The following is a 25,049-nucleotide window of genomic DNA, read 5'->3' on the forward strand; positions in this document are numbered from 1 at the left end:
GTACTGTGTTACTTTCAGTACTATCGGAGTTCAAGGTTACAGTTTATATTGTAGTATAAGTTGTTAGTTGTGTTTATAGTCCTTCTAGTTAGAGGGAAGACGATACTGCTTTCAGAGTCCCACAACTGAGGGCAGGGTTATTCCGAAGGCGTCAACAGGAAGGTGAAAAAAGTGTTTCCTGCCTACCTGAAGGAACAGTAGGAATAACCCACAGAGATGTCCTCCGAACCTCTGAGGAGAAGGACCCCTCACGGTAAGTCCAATGGGCCGTTCTCTCAACTGTGTTTTTCATGATTTCAATAGAGTTAAAAAAAAATTCTCTACAGCTACCAAACAGGAAATAATATTTGTTGGAAGTGGGCCAAATTTCCATAGATACCATTGATTGCTAAATAATTGGCTCGTTTACAATGCAGTTATTTTAGTCTGAATTCGCTGAGTGGAATGGATTTAGATTGGAGTAATTCTGAATACGTTTCCAATTTTAGTTCTAGGGTTGCAAGGTCCAACTCAGGAAATATCTGAGGACTTTGGGGGTAGAGTTTGGAGACTTTCTCAATCTGAATCATTTCCCCTATCATATAATTCTCCAGACAGACTGATCATGGGTTCATCTAATCTCCCATTGGCTGAGCTGCCTGTTACTCAATTTCAGTGGAAAGATACCGCCACCCTCCAGCCCCTGGACAGACAAGGATTGATCCAGTGCTTTGTAGAGGAGAGAAAGAAACCCTTCCCTCATTAGGCAGAGGGAGGGAGGAGGAGGAAAACAGCCAGAGAAAGCCTTCCCTCGATTGGCTGAGGGCTCCTCCCTCTCCTTCTCTAGAAGGGAAACAGCCAGACAGCGGGGGTGGAAAATGGCATCTCGTGGCAGGGAAACTGATACAAAGAGGGAGATGAGAGAGGGATGGAAAGAGAGAGAGAGAAGTCCCGTGCTTGACCAACAACGTTATCAAAGAGAGATTGTTGGTTTGAAAGGTATCACTAAAGGCCTCTGCCATTAACTGGGAGTGCTTTCACTTTTCACTATCTCTGCTTTGTACCGTCACTATCTCTGTGTAATGAGTGAAACATTCCTTTCTGCCTAGTCTCAGGAATGGCCAAGGTCATTCCTGCCTGATTATGCTCACACCTGCAAAGGGCAAAAAGACCGGGGGCACATCTTGATTGGTCACCAGAGTGCCATATGGCGTTTAATGAGTTAAAACGCTTATTTACCTCAGAGCCCATCCTCATCCACCCAGTTGAGAATAAAAAATTGTGGTCCAATGTGACACAAGTAATGTCGCCAAACTGGGGTGCTCTTGCAAGAGGGGGAGGATGGAAAGCTGCACCCATGCATGTATCTCTCCAAGAAATTTTCGACCACAGAGTGAAATTGGTCTATATGGGACAAGGAAGCTTCAGCCATCAAACTAGCCCTAGAAACCTGATGCCACATCCTGGAGGGAACTAGGGTACTCTTTGAATTCTGGACGGATCACAAAAATTTAGAATCCCTAATAGCCGCCAGGAAGCTGAGCACAAAACAAATCAGGTGGGCGGGATTCTTCTCTAACTTCCAGTTCACCTTGGGGCACATCCCCGGCAAACAGAACTTAGGATCATAGAATCAAAGAATTGGAAGGGACCTCCAGGGTCATCAGTAGTAGATAGGGGGCCCCTATCATCATCAAGCCGCATTCCAAAGTGACAGCTGCCCCACCCACACATGCGCGCGCACACACAAAAATGAACATGGTATGTTTCCTCATGGGGGAGTGACGCAACAGTCCCCGAGGGGGCAGCTAGGGATCCGCCCCCCCCCAAGGAATGCCGGCTGTTTCCTAAGGGGGAAAGGAGGGCCAGCCACTGGTGTAGCAGGCTTCATATTGTTTTTTTTTGGGGGGGAAGCGTGTTTTGCAACACAGACATTATTTAGATAATTGTGGAGATGCAACGCTTCTAAGCAGCCATACCCAACGGATAAAATGATGGCTTTAAAACTGAGCACGGCTAACCTTAAACATGTAACATGTCCTTTTAACATCAGGTTGCATCAGGTTGCGTGTCGATACAAATCATGCTCTTTAACTTGTTCATTAATGATCCGGAGTCGGGAGTAAGCAGCAAAGTGGCCAAGTTTGCAGATTACACTATATTGTTCAGGGTGGTGAGAACCAGAGAGGATTGCGAGGCACTCCAAAGGGGTCTGTTGAGGCTGGGTGAGTGGGGCGACAACATGGCAGATGAGGTTCAACATGGCCAAGTGCAAAATAATGCACATTGGGGCCAAGAATCCCTGCTATAAATACAAGTTGATGGGGGTGTGAACCGGTAGAGACTGACCAAGAGAGAGAGAGAGATCTTGGGGTCATGGTAGATAACTCACTGAAAAAAAAATGTCAAGACAGTGTGCGATTGCAATAAAAAAGGCCAACGCCACGCTGGGAATTATTAGGAAGGGGATTGAAAACAAAGCAGCCGGTACCATAATGCCCCCCTGTATAAATCGATGGTGCGGATTCATTTGGAATACTGTGTACAGTTCTGGTCACCGCACCTCAAAAAGGGTATTATAGCATTGGAAAAAAGTGTAGAAAAGGGCAACTAGAACGATTAAAGGTTTGAAACACTTTCCCTATGAAGAAAGGTTAAAACGCTTGGGGCTCTTTAGCTCGGAGAAACGTCGACTGCGGGGTGACACGATAGAAGTTTACAAGATTATGCATGGGATGGGGAAAGCAGAGAAAGAGGTACTTTTCTCCCTTTCTCACAATATAAGAACTCGTGGGCATTCAATGAAATTGCTGATCAGTCAGGTTAAAACAAATAAAAGGAAGTACTTCTTCACCCAAAGGGTCATTAACATGTGGAATTCATCGCCACAGGAGGTGGTGGCAGCTACAAGCATAGCCTGCTTTAAGAGGGGATTGGATAAAAATATGGAGCAGAGTTCCAATAGTGGCTATTAGCCACAGTTTATATATGTGTGTATACGTACACACACACATATATTGGGCACTGTGTGACATAGTGTTGGCCTGATCCAACACAGCTTCTTTCATGTTCTTATTATGATCTGGAACTTGTGTTTCACAACTTGGTGCACACTTAAAGTCACTGTTACTTATTTGATCCCTTTTTAAGATTGGCAATGTGTGGTGATTAATATGTGGAATTCACCGCCGCAGGAGGTGGTGGAGGATACAAGCATAGCCAGCTTCAAGAGGGGACTGGATAAAAATATGGAGCAGAGGTCCATCAGCGGCTATTAGCCACCGCATTTTATTGGAACAGTCTGGGGCAGTGATGCTCTGTATTCTTGGTGCTTGGGGAGGGCAAAGTGGAAGGGCTTCTAGCACCACTTGTGAACCTTCTGATGGAACATGGGTTTTGTTTGGTTTTGTTTGCCACTGTGTGATACAGAGTGTTGGCCTGATCCAACACAACTTCTCTCATGTTCTTATTATGATCTGGAACTTGTGTTTCACAACTTGGTGCACGCTTAAAGTCACTGTTACTTACTTGATCCCTTTTTAAGATTGGCAATGTGTGGTGATTAACATGTGGAATTCACCGCCGCAGGAGGTGATGGCAGCTACAAGCATAGCCTGCTTTAAGAGGGGATTGGATAAAAATATGGAGCAGAGGTCCAACAGCGGCTGTTAGCCACAGTTTATATATATGTGTGTGTGTGTACATACACATATATTGGGCACTGTGTGACACAGAGTGTTGGATTGGATGGGCCATAGGCCTGATCCAACACAGCTTCTCTTATGCTCGTATGTTCTCAGTGTGGTCTACAGGGGGAAACTGTTGCAAAAACATTCATGACTAGTTCTGCAACCCATTCTAATAACACTGCCCCATTAATTATTAATTGCAAACACCTACAGTTTCTTATTAACATTAAAACCTATCTTTCTAGTAGCTTCAGCAACCTGTTCTCAGACGATCATGAAAACTGTCTCTCGTCCTCTGCAAGCACAGGGAGCTTACCAGTCTCTAGGCTGGAGAATCTAGCTCTGGCTGTCAAAACAAAACGCACAACCTTACAAATGAGTTCTCACAGAACCGTGTCTGGGGAAAGTAAATTCCAAGGTATCATTTCCCACCTTCTAAGTCAGTCAGTCAGTCAGTCAGTTTAATACGGCTCTAGGCCAATCAACAACAACAACACAACACATCGATAACAGTACAACACAACACAACACCAAGCTAAAATATCACATAACAATATAATAACTATGTACAACCATCAAAGTAGTAATAAAATTATCTGATATAGGCAATACTTAACTAAGGGCAACTTTCTTTCAAATACAAGCAGTGTTAAATTTCTTCCTGTCAAGATCGGAAACATATAGAAACTTAGCAAGATCCAGGGAAAGTTGATCACACCCGTCCCCTAGGAGGAAGTGCATGACTTGGGCCTGATTTAAAGATTCAGCTAACATTAGGTGGTTCCGCAGAAGTTTGTACCTTACCTCTGTATGGAAAAGACAGTTCAGAATAAGATGGGGAACAGTATCAACCTCCTCCAGGCCGCACGGACAGATCCTGTCTTCTAGCGGAATCTTATGGAAACGGCCCCTCAGTACTGCTGTGTCCAGAATGTTCAAGCGTGCCAAGGACAGCATCCACCTGATCTTAATTGGCTGTATCTTTTCTAGATACCTGGCACTTTTAAGATCACTTGTAAAGAAGGTTGGGATATACGTCCCCCCAACTTTGGCCAGAGATTGTTTCAACTCCAATTTCAGTAATCGGTCTCTGATAATTGCTTTTGCCCCGTTCTTAAACATGAGGGCTAGGGAATCAATATTCAGATCACTTTCCTCTAATTTAGAATTTAATTTCATCAACCAATTGCTAACGAATGAGTCATAGAAAATTTGATGTGCAATATCCTCCGGGTTCGCCAGCACCCTTAAAAGGTCGATTGATCTTATATATTGCTAATTGTGAGACAAAAGTATTTAACCCCACAAACTGTCCTAAAAGGTCAACTGCTCAAGGTCAGTGATTTTATGGTGAGAACTGTAGAAATTTATACCTCTCAGACATAGGAGAGTACATACCTATGCTTCAGCAAGAATCTTGACAAACTACGGATATTATTAAAGCTGACGCAACTCAGACCGGACAAGAAAAACAGAGAGAAGCGAGGAAATTACGTTCTCACGCAATATATTTTCAGTCAAGCTGCCATATATTTTCTGAGTCCCCCACCCAAACAGATATAAACCGAAGCCAAAGCTAACAATACACCCAAAAGAATCTTGGCAAATTACAAAAAGATTTCTGTACATTGCCCTAAACAGGAAAGCCTTATAATTCTTATTAAGGGTCTCCAAATATATCCAGCTCAGAGAAATCCACTGGCAGAATTTCTAGAGTCAGCGTGTCATAGTGGTTAAAGTGTTAGACTGGAATCTGGGAGACCCAAATTTGAAACCCCCACTCTGCTAAGAAACCCTGCTAGGTGGTAATTTTGTTTTTTATTTATTAACTTACTCTGGCTTTATATCCCACCCTCTTCGCAAATGGACTCAGGGTGTAACCTGGGGCTAATCACTCTCTCTTTCTGCCTAACCTTACAGGGTTGTTATGAGGAGAAAATAGAGGAGGGAAAGTTTTTATAAGCGCTGTTGGCAGCCCGTTTGTATTGGCTGTGTCTGTTAGTTATATGTTTTAAAGTAATTAGTTTCCCTCACACTTCAAAGCAATGGATATTTTTAAAAATTTTAGTTCTGTGGTCTGAGAGTGCTTGCCACAATATGAATCACCCAATAAAGAAATTTTATTTTTTACATAATGTATAGTACTTATTAAGCAGTTAGGCATTCACAAATATTACCTTAGTAATATTTGCTTATAACATTGCAAATTATTGTGACTATCTGCATAGAGGACGGAAAGTTTTTATAAGCGCTGTTGGCAGCCCCAGTTTGTATTGGCTGTTATATGTTTTAAAATAATTACCGTATTTTTGGACCATAAGACTCACTTTTTCCCCCAAAAAAAGTGTGGGGGAAAGTGTGTGCGTCTTATGGAGCGAAGGGACGATAGGACGTACCTTCCTCCAGGGGGGGGGGGCATCCACTGCCTCCGCCTCCGATCCCGGCGCTTCCCCTGCTCCTGCCTGCCTGGCTCCAGCTCTGCTTCCAGCAAGTGCTGGGATTGCTCCACGCTGTCCCCACCACAAACCCAGCACTTCGCGAGCTCCGGCTGCGGAGGGGGCAGCGTGCTTCCTCCGTGCCTGTCTGCCTGGCTCCAGCTCTGATGCTTAAAGCAAGCGCCGGGATCGGAGGGTGGAGGGAGCAATCCTGGCGCTTGCTGTAAGTGTCAGAGCTGGAGCCAGGCAGACAGGCACGGAGGAAGCACGCTGCCCCCTCCGCAGCCATCGCTCGCAAAGCGCTGGGTTTACGGTGGGGGCAGCGTGGAGCGATCCCAGCGCTTGCTGGAAGCAGAGCTGGAGCCAGGCAGGCAGGCGCGGGGGAAGCACCGGGATCGGAGGCGGAGGCAGCGGATTGCCCCCCAGGAGGAAGGTGCATCCTATGGTCCGGAGGGCTTTATGGACCGAAAAATACGGTAGTTTCCCTCACACTTCAATACGGGAAAGCCGGGCACCGTTCTGATGGCTCCGTAGCACCATGGCGAATACACCCACGTCTGTTTTTAATCCAGTGGCTCCCGGAGCACGTGTGAGGAGGAAAGCTTCAGCGAGGATTCAAAAACCTAGCACTGATTCTGACAAGGAGAATGTAGAGCCAGTTCTTGCAAAGCGCCTTTTTGCTTCACCCGAGAAAATGAAAGATGGGGCAGAAATCTGTACACCGAAGCGGAGTAGATGTTTCCAGGGTGGTGAGAGTTGTGACTCCGCGAATCCGCCACAACAATATACATTTAAGTTGGGTAGAACAACATGGGAAAGATGCGTAAAGGTTGTGTTGTTTCTGTTTAGGCTCCTTTTCTCATTTTGTGTGTTTGTGATTTTTTTAGAAAATTTGTCTCGTGGACTTGTCTGGTGTTCAGACTATCTACTACTGTCATCTAGTCCAACCCCCTGCACAATGCAGGAAACTCACAAATACCACCCCCTAAATGCACAGGATCTTTATTGCTGTCAGATGGCCATCTAGCCTTTGCTTAAAAACCTCCAAGGAAGAAGAGTCCACCACCTCCCAAGGAAGCCTGTTCCACTGAGGAACCACTCTAACAGCCAGGAAGTTCTTCCTAATGTTGAGCCAGAAACTCTTTTGATTTAATTTCAACCTATTGGTTCTGGTCCTACCTTCTGGAGCCACAGAAAACAAATGTGGTCGTCAGAGTACTGAACTAAGTCTGGGAAGTGGAGTGTCCAACTCTTGGTGAGGAAGTTCATGGATATGTGGAAGTAGAGACTGGAGAAGGTGGAGAATCTCCTGGAATTACACCTTTAGGCAATAGAGATCAGTTCCCTTGGAAAAAAAATGACTGTTCTGGAAGATGGATTCTATGACACAGTAATCTGCTGAAGTCCTTTCCCTCCCTAAACTACAGGCTTCTCCTCCCCGCCCCCCCCCCAAAAAAAATTCCAGGTGTTTCCCCACTGAAAGTAAGCAACCCTAGGGAAAGGTGGGATTTGGAGAAGGGATAGAACTCTGTGGAGATGCGATGCCATAGAGTCCATCCTCCAAAGCATGGGTAGCCAAACTGCGGCTCAGGGGTCACATGTGGCTCTTTCACACATATTGTATGACTCTCAAAGCCCCCATTAACTGACTTGGAGAAGGCATTTTGCTCTTCGCCAAGCCAACTGGTGGCTTGGAGAATGCATTTGAAGCTAAAGTTGCTTGCTTCCACCCCTCCCTCCTTCCTCCATCTATTTTCCTGCATGTGGTTCTGAAAATCTGATATTAATGTTTTGTGGCTCTCAAATCTGTAACGTTTAATCTATGTGGCTCTTATGTTAAGCAAAGTTGGCCACCCCTGCTCCAAAGCAACCCATTTTTCCCAGAGAAACTGATCTCTGTACCCTGGAGATTAATTGTAATTCCAGGAGATCTAAAGGTTCCACCTGGACATTGGCAACCCTGTCTGCGAGAAACAAGTTCAAATTCCTGTTCAGGCACGGACCTCTCACCCCTGGCTAATCTACTTCACAGGCATTTTGTAGGGATAAAATGAGGAGGGAGAGAAAGGGAATTTATACCACCCTGTGATTTTTTTCAGGAAAAGGCATGATAAAAATAAATAGATGGTATACAGAACACTGAACATGGGAATACTGAACACTGAACGCATGAGAAAGGGCAGAATATAAATTAACCAAATAAATAAACAAACAGATCTGGACCTGCTTAATGTCAAAAGATTACTATAACATGACATCAATGAATATAAGAAAACACATTCATGGATAAAGAGTTGCAAACAAATATAGATTTTGAAAATCAGGATATTTCTTAATTTTTCTCAACACACATAGTTTCTTAGCCAGCTCTCTAGAATATTGTTTGATGTGGTTTATAATTTAGCCTTAATGAAACAATATAATTTTACACATTCTTTTTGTTTTTCAAATCTTTATAGTCAAGGAAGAAGTTCAAAAAGACAGCACAATCTTACATTTATATTTAAGAATAACTGAAACCAAAATTGCAGCTTCAGTTTCTAACTAGATGATTAGTTTATATGTGATCTAATTGAGGTTCATTGCCATGAAGACAACATAATTATATATCTTTGGCATTTGTAGAGTGGAATTATATTAGCTGGCTGTGTTTAACTTTTGCTATATATGGATTGGCTATGTAAAAGGAGAAGCAACGTCAACCGGGGTGTGTCGATCAATACTCACATTGCATTTCATTACATTCTCACTGTCCGTCTGGGCATTAGCCTCCACATACTTGCCAAATTCTCCTCCTTATTGAACCTGATGTTCACACTTAAAGTATATATTTTTAAAAAAAATTGCAATGAAATTGTACCTGAACACCTGATTTGATTTATGCACTGGTACAAATATTTGATAAAAACTCTTTGCATAACTGTAAGAAAGAAAATTGAGGGTTGTTTTTTTAAAAATGATAGTGAATGCATTAGGCAGCTCCAATTTAAAAAAAAACACAGTGAAAGTCTTTACTGTCATTCATAAGGAATGGGGGTTGTCAGTTTGTCATATATTCCAGTTAACAATGCTTTTACCCAGTGATGGCGGCAGAGCAGACTGGGGGATCTAGGCATGTCTGCTGCCCCTTTGCACTACTGCCTGTTCACGTGCACTGGGATGGACCCTGTGGCAAGCAGCAGCTTGAAGCAGGCAACAACACAGATGGCTGCAAATTCTGGACTGGTGCCAGCTAACCTGCTGCCCACTTCACACTGTTGTTACTATCCAACAAGCTGAGCAATAGCAAGCAGGCAGCAGCACAAACAGGCAGTGGCCATGTCCAGATCTTGCAGACCGCTGCTCCATGCTTTTCCAAACTTAAGACAATCAAGCCTTTTCTCTAGTGAAATTTCAATCTGAAGTGATTTAGTGCAAGACTAGTAAAACAGTGGTCTAAGAGCCTATCCCCACTGCTCAGCAATGTTTGAAACCTTCCAGCCTGAAGCACCTACCTTCAACAAAACAGGAGGAGCCTTTTTTTCTGGAAAAAATAGCCTGTTCCATCAGCGGTTGGTTCTTGTTCTAGAATGCTGCAAACCTTGCTGTGTAGAGTGATAAGATACAGTTCAGTGTTTCTAAAAATAGCTTATGAGAATTCCTTTTGAGTATTTTCAAAGAGTAACGGAAAACATAATAATGGTGCTTACTGTTTTTATAGTGCTTTGTATTTGTAATAAACATTCATGTGCTTTGTTTTTACATGTTCTCCTTACAAAATCCTTATATGTAGATATGAAGTTGCAGTTACAAGAATGTATGTGTAATGTTTAGCATTTTAAAAATCTTAGTATGAAAAGAATAGATCCTAGCCAAATTCTGCAGTTGACTGGTTCCCTCTCACTCTTCTGTCAAAACTGGCCAGTCATCCTCTTGTTATTTCTTCTGTATTCTTAGAAAGTGTTGGGATTTCTTTTATTGGGTCATAATAAAAGGAACTTTAATTGGGTCATAATAAAAGGTGCTAGGACTGTGTTTTTTGAACCTCTCTGAAAACAAGTCACAATGCCAAAGTCTTTCTTAGAAACTGAAGCTGGTTCTCAGTTCCTTATTCATTCCTTATTCATGGATCATTCATAAATCAAAGCACAAATATTGAGGACAATATAAAAGCTCTGAGCCCCAAAATAAGGTTTGAACCACCGTAACTCATACACTGACATGCATGGGACTCTCCTCTTTAAAAGGATTTTTGCTGTTTCCTGGTCCAAAGGCAACTTCCTCTGTAAGCAACTCCGAAGTGGGTGCCCCCAGGACATCAAACAGGCAGACATTGGGACCAGGCTGCACCCAAAACAATGTTTGGACCAGCCCAAATGACACACCCCAACACTTCAGACATTGTCCCTTGAAAGAAGATATTCAGTGGTGCCTGGTCCAAATTCTGGTTCTGGCACCACAAGACTCTATTTGGATTGCCCCAAAAAGCCTTCATTGCAAACCAAGTTTGAATAAGGAACTAGAACGACTGGCATCTGTACCTTCAAATAACATCATATCCCCCCACGTTCAGGGAACTCTGCCCTCCGAGAGGACATATGTTGTTTCCTGATCTAAAGCCCAATTCTTGTGCCAGCTGTTCCACACTAGAGTGCCCTCAGGACAACTGCATAGGCAGAAATTGGCCAGACTTTACCCCAAAACAATTTTTTGGGGGAAAGAAACACCTATGAAATATGGTCTCTTTCTGAATGAGCAAAATCTTTCTTAAGGTAAGTGTTTTGCATAGTCAAAATCTATACTATAGGATGAAAAAGGTCTGACAAAAATGGAGAACTCCCCTGAGCATTGGAAAAAAACTCTTCTGATCCCCCCCCCCCGAACAACTGGTTGTCATCTACTTCCTTCTCCTACTCTCTTGCTTCCTTCTACACTACAACTTGCCTTGCCAGGCTTGCTCAATCACACAGGAGATACAGAGCAAAACCTCTATTTTCTCAAATGGCTGAGGCTCCTCTGTTGGGGGGGGAGGGGAAAGCTGGCTTTGCCAGGCTCCCTCAATTGCACAGCAGAGCTAAGCCTCTCTTTCTTCTATTGATTGAGGCTCCTCCCCCTCCTGGTCCCCTGGGGAAGGAAGGAAAGAGTCAGAACTTCCTTTGAAAACAGATCAGCCAGTATCATAATGCCCCTGTATAAATCGATGGTGCGGTCTCATTTGGAGTACTGTGTGCAGTTCTGGTCGCCGCACCTCTAAAAGGATATTATAGCATTGGAGAAAGTCCAGAAAAGGGCAACTAGAATTATTAAAGGGCTGGAACACTTTCCCTATGAAGAAAGGTTGAAACACTTGGGACTCTTTAGCTTGGAGAAACGTCGACTGCGGGGTGACATGATAGAGGTTTACAAGATAATGCATGGGATGGAGAAAGTAGAGAAAGAAGTACTTTTCTCTCTTTCTCACAATACAAGAACTCGTGGGCATTCCATGAAATTGCTGAGCAGAAAGGTTAAAATGGATAAAAGGAAGTACTTCTTCACCCAAAGGGTGATTAACACGTGGAATTCACTGCCACAGGAGGTGGTGGCGGCCACAAGCATAGCCACCTTCAAGAGGGGTTTAGATAAAAATATGGAGCAGAGGTCCATCAGTGGCTATTAGCCACAGTGTGTGTATATATATAATTTTTTTTTGCCACTGTGTGATACAGAGTGTTGGACTGGATGGGCCATTGGCCTGATCTAACATGGCTTCTCTTATGTTCTTATGCCCAGTTTCCTGGATCCCATGGGAGAAATACAAAGAAAGCACCTTTAAGACCAACAAGTGCTAATGTTTTAAGCATGTTTTATTTTAAGGTTTTTTTTAAAAAATATTTAATTGTGTTTGTCTGTGTCCTTTATAAAGTTTATATCTCTGCTATCTAATCTTAAATAGGTACACACATGGCCTGGCTCAACACAGCCCAGCCCGACAAGGTCTCATTTATGTCAGATCTGTCCCTCATAACAAATGAATTCGACATCCCTGCTCTCTATCATATTTGCAATATTTTTTTAAACACTGAACATACTATAATGTATCAAATAATGATATACTATTAAATAATTAAGTGTTTTTATTGTTATAAAGATATCCAGCTATGCTGATAGACAGCTATTGTGACTGCGTGAGGGTGTTTCTGTCCAAGTGATGTCGTTTGCTTTGTTTACTGCTGAACCTTTTCCCTACCATCAACGTTTATTTTCTCCTGCCTCTCAATGGCAAAACTAGTATCTCAGGCTTTGTAGAATGTACTCAGCCTTTCATCTATATTTACTTATTTTAGAAACCTTCCTACTTTAATTGCTGAGTTTCTTTTCCCAATTCTATTATATTTCATTTTTATTTAGTTAGTGCTCTCCTGGTTGAACATATTCAATCCATTCAGTTTTAATGTTTACAAATTGTATCTATTAATTTATTTCTCTCAAGTGTCTTCTATCATTAGCCTTTATCATTCTTAATATGTTTGATCTGAAAGATTTGAACAGGTCCTCAGTTATTAGCAATTTCCTTCTGTTAAGTGTGTTTTCTGTATATTGATTGATACACACTTCTTTTTTAAAATGATTTTTTCCCTGGTAGACAAAATATAATATACAGTTTCTCATTCACTTTGTTGAAGACTGGGTAAATGTTTCAAACTGATTTCTTCATTGAATACTTTCCATGATATAAAGCAATCATAACCTCTTTCCAAATACTTTTTAAAATTAATGCTGGACTTTGAAGTAAATTAATAGTGTTTGTGTTCATGTGGGATATATGTTGATATACTGAAATAGCCTTTTAAAATATGTTTGTTGCATAAATATATGAGCAGGTATTTTAATTGAAGCATATGTTAGAGGATTAGCTAATTAAATTAAAATGCAATATTGGTTTGGCAACACAAGTAAACCATTTGCTTGTTGGAGCCAGTCAGATTACTAATTTTATGATGTCTCCTGCTTCTCCACCCAGGATTAATTTGCATATGCATTTGTTATCTGTGTTGACTACTTTGTAGCAATGAGACCTATGAGAACTGCCCAAAGAAAAGTTTAGTATCATAGCAGTGTCTTTTAGACATTGTGAAAGAGCTTGGTTTGTATTTTACATTAGATACACCTGAAAAAGCTTCCCCCTTGTGAATTAATGAAGCATTGCCTTTAATAATAATAATAATTTTAAAAAGCTATTGCTATAGTTTAATGGCCGAAGGTTGCCCCCCAAGCAGACAGCAAAATCTATGTAGCAAGGCCAGCCATAGCTATCATTTTCAGGGATCTACAAACCTGTGGGGATGGACTAGTAGAAATAAATTCTTATTATTGTTAAGATTATGTTTAGGAGTTTAAATTAAAAAAAAAAATTAGGAATCGGGGGGAGTAGCCTAATATGCAAAGGAGTTCCTGCTACAAAAAAGCCTTGAAAATATATTTCCTCTTTACCTTGTCCAAAAAGTGTCAGAGATCAAATCCAATTATCCAAGCAAAACTGCATATATGGATCAGAACATTCCTGCTATAGCCTTGTGTGTTACTTGAAACTCTGTTCCAGGGATTCAAGAACAGTGCATAGTACAAGGTAGGTTCATGGTACATGAAAGGAAAATCAATGAAATTATTTCTTTTCCTTCATTGGGTAATCACCTTTCCACTGGTAGAAATTTAGGACCCCACCCATCAAAAGTTGCAGGACTAGACAAACAAAAATTGCTTGAACTCTATATAAATAATCATTTTTGAAACAGTTGTTTGTTTTAGGATCAAGTAGACAATTCTGCTCACGACCTGAGTTCGATCCCAGCGGAAGTTGGTTCAGGTAGCCGGCTCGAGGTAGACTCAGCCTTCCATCCTTCCGAGGTCGGTCAAATGAGTACCCAGCTTGCTGGGGGTATAGTGTAGATGTCTGGGGAAGGCAGTAAAAAGTCTGCCGTGAAAACGTTGTGAAAGCAACGTCACCTCAGAGTCGAAAACGACTGGTGCTTGCACAGGGAACTACCTTTACCTTTTTAGACAATTAATAGGTTCTGTTACACTATTCACTGTTATCTGCATAATCAGAAAGATATTTATCTGTGCTAGTGTCAAAACTATTGATCTGATGAAGATGTCACCTAAAAGCCTGGAAGCTCTAGAAAGTTCATTTTGACTCATCCATAATGGGATCATTAAATCCTTACTTTTTATTGGGATTAATTACAAGGAACAGTTTCACAGTACCTTATTTTACTGTGAGATTCTGCTCATGCCAAGCATAAACCACAGTAGTGTGCACAATCTGATGTAAACATTGTCAGGATTAACCTCGACACATAACTTAAATTAGCAAATTTCATAGATGTTGAAATCAGATTATCATAACTAGGAAGAAAAAGGCAGGATTAAGGAAGTTTAAATAGTGCAGTAATGCATCAAGGGCAAAAGAAAGATCCTGGTATACATACATCAAGCGAAATCCTTTATAAGGATAGTGACTTGCTACTTCATTTCTTGCCATAGCAGTTAATTTATATACCTTGTTTTGCAGTCTTGTTTTATGGAGTGCCTTATTGTTAAGACCCAAACTACAATAATTAAATTCAAAAGTAGGGTGGGGCTTCTGCTGTAACTATATATTTGGAGCTAGCATGCAGGCCAGTATTAGCTTTGAAAGCAAAAGAGCCCAGGAAGGACATGTTACAGTCACAGCGGTAAATCGTCTGTTACAGGGTAAGAGATATATGCAGTGGCAGATCTACTTTTTTTGGGCACTGAAACTTGAACTGTTATGGGGGCCCCTTTGTAACCAGCAACAATAGGGCAACATCCAGGGTCCAAAGGACCTTGCTGCCCTTGCAAAGACCTCAGGGCCCAGATGGCAGAGAATGGGGTGGTGGCGTGGAGCCCTTGAAAATGGCCTAGACAGTGAGGTCCTTCACACCAGCAATGAGGTCTGAGTAACCGCTGTTATTTTCTTCAGTGGGGTTGTTCCATGGCCAGATCACCAGACTTTTTTTAAAAAGTAACCACTACATCTCAGATTTTGATTAAAATTGCTGTACTAGGTTATCTCATGTCAGAGTCACTTGCGTGAATAAAAAATTTCCTCAGCTATGCCTTATAGTTTCTGAGTTATTGGAGGCAGGGGTGAAAATTAGGGAAACATTGTATACATGCACTATGGATCATTTTATTTTAGACACCTATGAGAATACATACTACATGAAGTATAGTTTACAAAATACTCTCTTTTCTGTTTTTTTCTGGCAACATAATCACATACAGTTTTGTCATATGAGAGCTTCTTTGCAATGCCACTTTTTACAGACAGTATGCATATAGAATTTAAGTGCTCTTTAGTCATGGTAGACTGAAAATTGTTCTTTATAAAGGAAAGCTTGGATAAATTTCTTCCTGCATCACAACTTGTGATAGGCATTGTCAAGCACAGTAGTAATATTAGGGAATACTTCAATCAGGTGTATCAGGGCTTTTTTTGTAGCAGAAACTCCTTTGCATATTAGGTCATCCCCCCCCCCCCCCGCGATGTAGCCAATCCTCCAAGAGCTTACAGAGTCTACTGCAAACTTTTGGAGGACTGGCTACATCAGGGGTGTGTGGCCTAATATGCAAAGGAGTTCCTGCTACAAATTTTTCCCACTGTCATGAGTTCCTGTGGATCTCAATTCAAATGTTAAAAGGATTAGACAAAATTTGCATTGTTCAAGAATTTTGCAAGTAAATACATTATTGATTAAATACAGGGCTTTTTTGTAGCAGGAACTCCTGCAGGTGTTACAAATAAGCTGAAGAACTTCTGTGCATTGCATTTTAGATGGCATGTTTTCTTCTGTGTTCTGAGATTTCCTAAGGTGTAAATATTCTTTTAACTGGTAACATGTTTACTAATTTGTGGTCTATATAATCTTTATACTGCAATATGATAAGTTTAATAATGTCCTCATCAATTTCAGAATTGTTCACCAATTCTGAGAGGAACTTGAACCTTTTTGCAGTCTGCTCACATGGGTCAATCCTCTTGCCTAACTGTATAACCATGCAGTCATAGAGCTGATTTAGAACTTCCATCCTAAATTTGTCAGCTCCTTTCAAAGAAGCCCTACCACTTGTTCCATCTGAAAATTTCTTTGTAGCAATGTTTTTGGAAGCATCAGAATAACTTGAGATGATATCTTTGACACAGACCTTTAGCTTCTAATTCATAATGTGCAATCCAGTCAGCTAATTTTTTTAAGGGTGTTTTCGCACTCACCTTCAGCCGGCGCCGCGACCCTCTTGACGACGGAGGATCTGTGCTGATTTCCCACACGAAGCGCTGGAGCAACCAGAAGAGCCGCCAATTTCCGGCGCGAAGCCCGCTCAAACGTAAATCGCCAAGAAGCAGGAAAACGCTTGAGCGGGCTTCGCGCCGGAAATTGGCGGCTCTTCTGGTTGCTCCAGCGCTTCGTGTGGGAAATCAGCACAGATCCTCCGTCGTCAAGAGGGTCGCGGCGCCGGCTGAAGGTGAGTGCGAAAACACCCTCAGAGTTCTTTAACAAACAAAAGTGAAGATAATAGCAGAGAATAAAGTTTTTGCTTGTTTTGAAATGCTTTTTTCCCAAATATGCAAAAAAGCTGGAATATGTTAAAATAGCATGTCCCAACTTTACCAACTTGTGGTATAAATTTTTTGCATCTTGTTTACATTCAGGCTTCTCTTCTGAGTCTTCAAAAATGTTTTGAGAGCATGTAAAATACCTACCTGTATATCCATTTTTAATATCCAGACTATTTCATGTGGTACAGACCATCTAGTTACACTTAAACTCTTTAGGAAAAAGTCTAGATTGCCCTGTGTGTTTAAAATTTTCCACATTTGTAGGAATCATAGAGTTGGAAGGGACCTCCAGGGTCATCTAGTCCAACCCCCTGCACAATGCAGGAAACTCACAAATACCTTTCCCTAAATTCACAGGATCTTTATTGCTGTCAGAGGCCATCTAGCCTCTGTTTAAAAACCTTCTAAGAAGGAGAGCCCACCACCTCCTGAAGAAGCCTGTTCCACTGAGGAACCGCTTTCTAACGGTCAGGAAGCTCTTTCTAATGTTGAGACGGAAACTCTTTTGGTTTAATTTCAACATATTGGTTCTGATCCCACCTTCTAGCGCCACAAAAAACAATTCCACACCATCCTCTATATGACGGCCCTTCAAGTACTTGAAGATGGTGATCATATCACCTCTCAGCTGCCTCCTCTCCAGGCTAAACATGCCCAGCTCTTTCAACCTTTCTTCATAGAACTTGGTCTCCAGACCCTTCAGCATCTTCATTGCCCTCCTCTGGATCCATTCCAGTCTATATCCTTTTTTAAAATGTGGTGCCCAAAACTGAACACAATACTCCAGGTGAGGTCTTACCAGAGCAGAGTAAAGCGATACCATCACTTCACGTGATCTGTATACTATACTTCTGTTGATATAGCCCAAAATTGCATTTGCTTTTTTAGCTACCACATCACACCGTTGACTCATGTTCAGCGTTCACTAAGACCCCTGTATCCTTTTCGCACATACTACTGCTAAGACAAGAGAAATCCAGAAAAGAAAACATACAGCTCCTGAAAAATGCCAAAATAGTCAACAACTTTAGGCATAGTAGACACTGCCTTTACTCCAACAAGGTGTCTATATTGTTGGTTTGATTCACAATTTCATATTGCACATTTCCGCATGATTTCTAACAGTTATTTGCACATGGTTTTGCATAGGTAAGTAATATTTACTTTCTCATTTTTACATTAATCAAGATGTTCATGTAAAAATTGGCTGAATTCTGCAATAAGTTCAATGACCCCCATGAAGTTTCCATTATTTGGTGAACCCCACTTCTCCTCATGACCTCTAAATACCAAGCCTCTTTCACTTAAAACTTTAACAGCTACAACTATTTTCAGTACTTCAAAATAGTACTTTATGGGTTTTTTTTCTCATGTGTTCTTCCAGTTGCTGATCCACAGTGTATTTATTTAACTTTCTTGTTATCCAACACATCACCCTCTGATGTTCCATGCTGTCTTCGTGATTCTCTGAAGTTCTAAGTATATTCATCCAGTCAGGAAACCCACCTGTTTTAAGTAACATTTGGCATTTAGAAAAGAGTTTGCAAGCAAAACAGTATATACAGCCTTGCTTTTTGAGTAAACTAACCAGGATCTCATCACAGTTTGACCATTTTTCAATCTTTTTTTTCAAAGTATTTGAAAGACTTCTGTTTTGCTCCTTGTAAACCCTCCTGGATTCAGTATATACATCATCTGTTTGTTTGTAAAAACAACCCCTATGTCTTCCATTAAACTATTCTATATGAAATCATTACCAACCGCTGTGGGCCAATTTGTGAGGTCACTGTATTCTTTGAAATCACTGGATTTGCTTCCTGTCACCGTGTCAATGGTGGCTTGATTACTGCTAGAAAGAGCACCCACCGTTCGTGCGCTTTCACTGGTGCTTGCTTGGGTTGTTTCAGCTGTAAGTTTTAGCAATGTTTGACTTGACATTGTAGAATAGTTTGATAGTTTTTGACATTTAATAATTTCATCAGATTGCTTTTCCTTGAGTTTGCATTTTTGGTATCCACTTAAGTACTTTCATTGCTTGGGTACAATTATAGCCACAAAGTTATTGTCATTAGGTCTACTGCAACTGCTTGTATTTATGAATAACACACTTAAGCACAGACACAAACATAAAAGAGGCAATGTGACATATGAACTTTAATATTTAAATAAACTCTTTATATAAACAAAAGCATGGAGGTTTTCATAGGAATCTTTGTTCATTCCAGCCCAATTGCTATTACTTCATAGCAAGGCTCTTTAGGATATTATTATATTATATATATAGCTCCAAGATCTTCATTATCCACAAAGATGCACAGTACATAAAGTCTAAACACATGAGTAATACATATATTGTAAGTCCAGGTTAGTGCTCATAGTACTGGAACAGCAAATGAGATTTCCAGGCTGTACCTGGGAGGCTACAGTTTTTCTCACTTGGATCCTAAATCCCACTTCACCTTTGTTTTAAAAGATCTCTAATAATTGCACAGGTTACCAGCATGTACCCGTAATAATCCAAAGCAGGCCTTGAAACAACAAGACCTGTGCAGGCCTTTCCCCACCCTTATGGTGCTGTTGCTTCTTCCTGTGCCAGGGAACAGCAGCCCACGTTAGAGAAAGCTACAACAACTGATCATGCTCCATTCTAAGGTCAATATTAAGTACTTCAACTCATTGGCTTAAGATTCTGTCACTAAAATAGCCTTATTTTAATAACAAACATTTTAAAAAGACACATTAATTTTTATTGGAAAAAAACACTAATTAAAATAAATTCTTGTTTCAGGGGCCCTCTGGGATTAGGGGCCCTGAAGCTTAAGTTTCATTAGTTTCACAGTAGATCTGCCTCTGGGTATATGGATCAAGCAACTGTGCAACTTCAGCAACTGAACAAGAAAAGCAGGTTACTAGACTCTTTACTATCATTGGATAAATATATAGCTCCAAATAAACACCTTACCTTCAAGTTAAAGTAAGTTTGCCAAGTCCCCCGCAGCCTCTGGCTCTAGTAGTTTTCATGTGTTTGTAACGCATGTGTGATGATGTCACCTGCAAGTGACATCATCATGCCAGCGACATCATGCACTGGCTGCTCTAGGAGCTTCCCTCCTAGAGTTTTCCCACTAGAGTTTTCCCTCCCAAATTGCTAGAGTGTCTGGGGAAACCATAGAGTTTTCCCAGAAGCTACTAGAGTGACTGGTGTGTGACGCTGCTGGCATGATGACATCACTTGCAAGTGACATCATCACACCGGTGACATCAGGGGAGGATCTTCGAGTGGTCATCTGTGCATTCACACTCATGGGATTGTGCGCCTGCGCCGATCCCCGAATCGGTATCTGAAAAGCCCGGGATTTTTCCGCGCCCGGCGCCAGCGGGCATGCGCGGGCGTCCCACTGCGCATGCCCACCAGCGCCAGCGCGGGGATCCCGCCAGTTCCTTTCTGACCGCCGCGCTGAGAGGTGTTCCTTTCGGTTTCCCCGGTCGGTGAGATTTTCTCTTTTTGCCCGTTATCGTTATTAAATAGTTAGTTAGTTAGTTACTGTAGTTGTAGTTAGTTAGTGTTTAAAAAAAAAAAAAAGCGTTTCTTTGTTTATCTAGCGGATTACCCTTCGGGGTACTCCGTTCGCGCGCTTTTCCCCCCGTTTTTCTCTCAGACCTTCTGAGTAGTTTTTTCCGTGCGACTGTCGTCTATGGAAAGTCGCTGGGGGTTTTTCAAGCGCTGCCGTGCTTGCGGGAAGAAGATTGCGGGAAGAAGATTGTGGGAAGAAGACAGGTAAGCAACCTGTCTTTCCCCTCACAGGCCGGTGGGTAGCAAACCTCTCAAGCAGGAGAACCCCTGCCCAGCCCTGGAGCTTGGGAGCCCTAAGTTAAAGGGTATTGAAAGACAAATCAGTCCTGAATATAGCCAATGAGAAGTGGGGGTCTATCGATGTATTTTGCAGATTGCGGCATGTAGCCTTGAAGAAAGGTTTCATCATAGACCATGAAGACAAGCCTCTCCCACCTGAGGTGCCAGGCACCAGAGACTGGCCAATGGCAATTACATCTATAGTGGCACAAGCCATCATCAGTGCTTGCAGACCTGAAGCTTTGGGTCGTTCCACAGCCATTCCCTGACGACACAGGAAAACCCTGGTAGAGATCTACCAAGTCCAAGCCTAAGCCCACTTTCTTGGAGTCTCTTAACCTTCTTGGTGTGGAAGACAGAATGGCCTTGAGGAAGGGTGCCATTACCAGTCATAGAAAGAATGGAGAGATCATTGAGACAAGCCTCTCCCACCTGAAGCTTCAGACATCGGACTGGCCAATGGCAGATGTATCTGCAGTGGCTTGGGTTGTCATCAGTGCTAGCAGGCCCAAGGCTTCAGGTCACTCAGGAGCAGATTTGCCTATGTATGGGGTATGTTTAAGAAGAGAAAAGATTGGATTTATACCCTGCCCATCATTTGGAGTCTCAGAGTGGTTTACAATCTCCTTCCCTTCCTCTCCCCCCAGGCGAGGCTGAGAGAGCTGTTTGAGAATTGCTCTTGAGAGAACAACTCTGAGAGCTCTGGAGGGAAAGAGTTGAGCAGACTAAAATAATATAACAGTTTGAGAAGAACTTTCGTCTATGTGTAATAGTATGTGCAGGACTGGGGATTTTAGTATGAGAACTGAATGTCCATCTCCCTCCTCCTCTATCTGTGGAATGTGGGAAGTATTTCCACCTTTACACATATTCTGGTGGGCTGCTCCTATGCAATTCCTGGTATGTCTATTCATTCATGTATTAATAGCATGTTGTGTGGTGAAATATCACACTAGCAACATATGCCCAGCATGTAGTACATTATAGTCCTTGTGTTCTTAAGAAAAGATAAATTGAGGGGTGATAGGGTTGCCAAGTCCAATTCCAGAAATATCTGGGGACTTTGGGGGTGGAGCCAGGAGACTCTGGGGGTGGAGCCAGGAGACACTGGGGTGGAGCTAGGAGCAACGGTGTGACAAGCACAATTGAACTCCAAAGGGAGTTCTGTCCATCACAATTAAAGGGACCTCACAACTTTTTAAATGCCTTCCTTCCCTCCACCCTCCCCTTCTCTGATTTCACCTCAGAGGCAGAGCGGAGCGGGCGATGCCGCTGCGCTGCTGCCGCCTCTTCTCTGCTTCACCGTAGCTGCTCTTCTGAGATGGGCTCAGTTTGAGCCCATCTCGGAAGAGTAGCTATGGTGAAGCGGAGAAAAGGCGGCAGCGCAGCGGCGTCACCCGCTCCGCTCCGCCTCTGAGGTGAAATCAGAGAAGGGGAGGGTGGAGGCAGGCCAGGAGTGTGGCGAGCCGCGAGTCCAGGTCCTAGAAGGACCCAGATTCGTGGCTTGCCATGTTCCTGGCCTGCCTCCACCCTCCCCTTCTCTGATTTCACCTCAGAGGCGGAGCGTGCGATGCTGCTGCGCTGCTGCCGCCTCTTCTCCGCTTCATCTTAGCTGCTCCTCTGAGATGGGCTCAGCCTGAGCCCATCTCGGAGGAGCAGCTACGGTGAAGCGGAGAAGAGGCGGCAGCAGCGCAGCGGCGGCGTCCACTCCGAGATGGGGCGGCTCACCACGCTCCTTGGCGCCGTTTCCCCCCCCCTCCTCCTGCTTCCGTTTTTTTGGGGGAGCGGGGGAAGAGGCTGGAAATCCTGGGGTCCCCCACCAGGGCGGGAGGGTTGGGAAGCCTAAGGGGTGACCAGCCACAGCAGTCTACTAACCTAATATGTAAAACACTTTCAAAAGCTTAATTATTGCTGAATCTGTCAAATAATTTTTCATTGTAGTTATCTCTTATGGATAGTAATAAATGGATATCATTAACAATATCATTAACAATTATTTTGATCAGTTTTCTATCTGAGTATTGATAATATACTGAAGAAGAATGCTCAAGCAGTATTTCTGAAACATTTCTGGAGGAAGTTGAATGAGATATATTGTAAAGTCAAGTGGTTATTCAGGCTTTGCAATAGTGTTAGGAGGTGTGAATGGGTTTGAACGTTGTTTAAAACAAATCAGGCTACATCTACCACATGTTTCAAGAATGATCAATTTGATGACAAGCAGCTAATAGGTGAGAAGACTGAGCTTATTTCTTTCTCAGCCTGTGAGAGTATGTGTATACAATTGCAGCTACATATGAAGTGTCAAGTTATTGTACAGGAGACTGGAGAGGAGCAGAGAGACATAAAATATTAATATTAGATAGCTCACTGTAGAGGAAAAATAGTTGGTGGATGTTTCAGTAGCCGATCATTGCAAATTGTGTGTGTGAAGGGGAATACTTTTTTATGGGAAAAGGTAGCTTTTGATAGCCACTTTATACTGCTTCATTTCTAGCACTGCTATATGTCTGACAAATTCAAATATCTACTTTGGCAATTCCAAGTCAAACAACTCCTAGACTCTTTAATTATTAAAGATAACCAGTTATACTTCACTTGGTGATAGAGAGAGCTGAGTCTTTTTACGTATCTCTAAAGAATACAAGAACCAGGACTAAATGAAAGAAGAAAATAGATTGAACAATAATGCATGGAGGAGGCTAATGAAACACAGGAGAGCTTTGCAGTTGACATGGAGAAAAGGCAGACATGGGGTCTGTTGGAGCCAGGGATCCAGAAAATCTGGAGTGATGTTTCAGGAGAGTCAAAAGGAATCTCCATGGCAGGAACCAGGAGTTACGTTGAAGTAACGTGGAAAGACATTTGTTGCCAGTTTCCCACCTTTTGTGGGGGGAGGTAGTGAGTTTTTGAGATAGTTTTATGAGTTCAAACATTACTTCATCAGAGGATGTCTCTAGTTTATGAATTCTTATCTCTGAGAAATTAAAGGATAGCTGTTTAGTGTTCTAGAGGGAAATGGATTAGGACTGGCCCTTGACAAATAATATTCTGTTCTAGAGGCCACAGGAAGAATTTTGCAGGCCTACAATGTTTGGGGAATTACACATGTTTATTTTTTTTTTATTTTTTTTTTTAAATGAAGTTTATTCAAAACACATAAAAAAAAAATACATACAACACCACTTAGACCAGACAAAACATGTAACAACACAATCCCAGTGAAGAACATACAATAACCCCCACCATTCCACCCACATAAATAAGGAGTTACACATGTTTATATGCAAATGCTAGAAGTGTCTAATGTGAAATGAGGAGCTGAAACAGAGGAGAAAACAGACACTGTAGGCATTTTAGAATCTTGATGGATGAGGATAATCAATGGAATACAGTGATTCCTGGATATAAGGTATATTGGAAGGATAGGAAGGGAAAAGTTGAGGGGGAGTGGTTCTGTATGTCATAGAGGGTGTACAGTCCAGTAAAATTGAGAATCTAAGAGAAATAGATTTGCTAACAGAAATGCTATGGGTGGTAATAGTTTGCCCAAAAGAAAGCTTAACTCTGGGAGTCTGTTACTGCCCAGCAGATCAAGGATTAGAGGAAGATTAAAATATAGCAAAATAATTATGGAAACAGCTAGATGAAATAACTGTGTCATAATACGTGACTATCACTACCCACACATTGATTGGGTCAACGTGTGTTCAAGTCAGGACAAAGAGATGGGGTTTTTAGATACTCTCAATGACTGTGCCGTAGAGGGTCACAGGACCTATGAGGGGGGAGGCAATCCTGGACTTTGTCCTAACCAATGCTCAAGACCTGGTGAGAGATGTAAATGTGATAGCACCTTCTGGGAACAGCAGTCATAAAGCTATTAACTTTAGCCTTTATGTAAACAGGGAGTCCTCTTGTGGATTATAAACTGGTTAATTAACAGGAACATAGTGAATATAAACAGGCAGTTTTCTGGTGGAAGGTGGCAAGCAGTGGGATACCACAGGGCTCTGTACCAGGTCCAGTGCTTTTTAACTTATTCATTAGTGATTTGGTGTTTGGAGTAAGCAGTGAAGTGGCTAAGTTTGTGGATGACACTAAATTATTCAGGGTGGTGAGAACTAGGGAGGACTACAAGGTGCTGCAGAGGGATCTATTGAGGCTGGGTGTGTGAGCATTATTATGGCAAGTGATGTTCCATGTGAGCAAGGGCGAAGTAGTGCGCATTGAAGCAAAAAATCCTAACTATAAATATACATGGATGGGGTCTTAGCTGGCAGTAACTGACCAGGAGCGATCTTGGGGTATGGTAGATAACTCAATGAAGATGTCGACTCAGTGTACAACTGAGTTTGTTTTTTTAAAAAAGTAAATGCTATGCTGGGGATTATTGAGAAGGGGGCTTAAAATAAAATGGCCAGTATCATAATCCCCTTGCACGGTGCCTCAAATACTCTGGGCAAACAGGGCCAGGTTAAGCAAAAACA

General features: G+C 42.1%; 1 protein-coding gene across 2 annotated transcripts in view; it reads left to right on the forward strand.

The window, feature by feature from the left end:
* The window catches only part of STS (steroid sulfatase), a 167,242-nt gene that overhangs the window by 34,016 nt on the left and 108,177 nt on the right, over positions 1 to 25,049 (forward strand). The gene's annotated exons all lie outside the window — the stretch shown is intronic.

The sequence above is a fragment of the Heteronotia binoei genome, chromosome 3, assembly GCF_032191835.1.
Source record: "Heteronotia binoei isolate CCM8104 ecotype False Entrance Well chromosome 3, APGP_CSIRO_Hbin_v1, whole genome shotgun sequence".
Taxonomy (NCBI): Eukaryota; Metazoa; Chordata; class Lepidosauria; order Squamata; family Gekkonidae; genus Heteronotia; species Heteronotia binoei.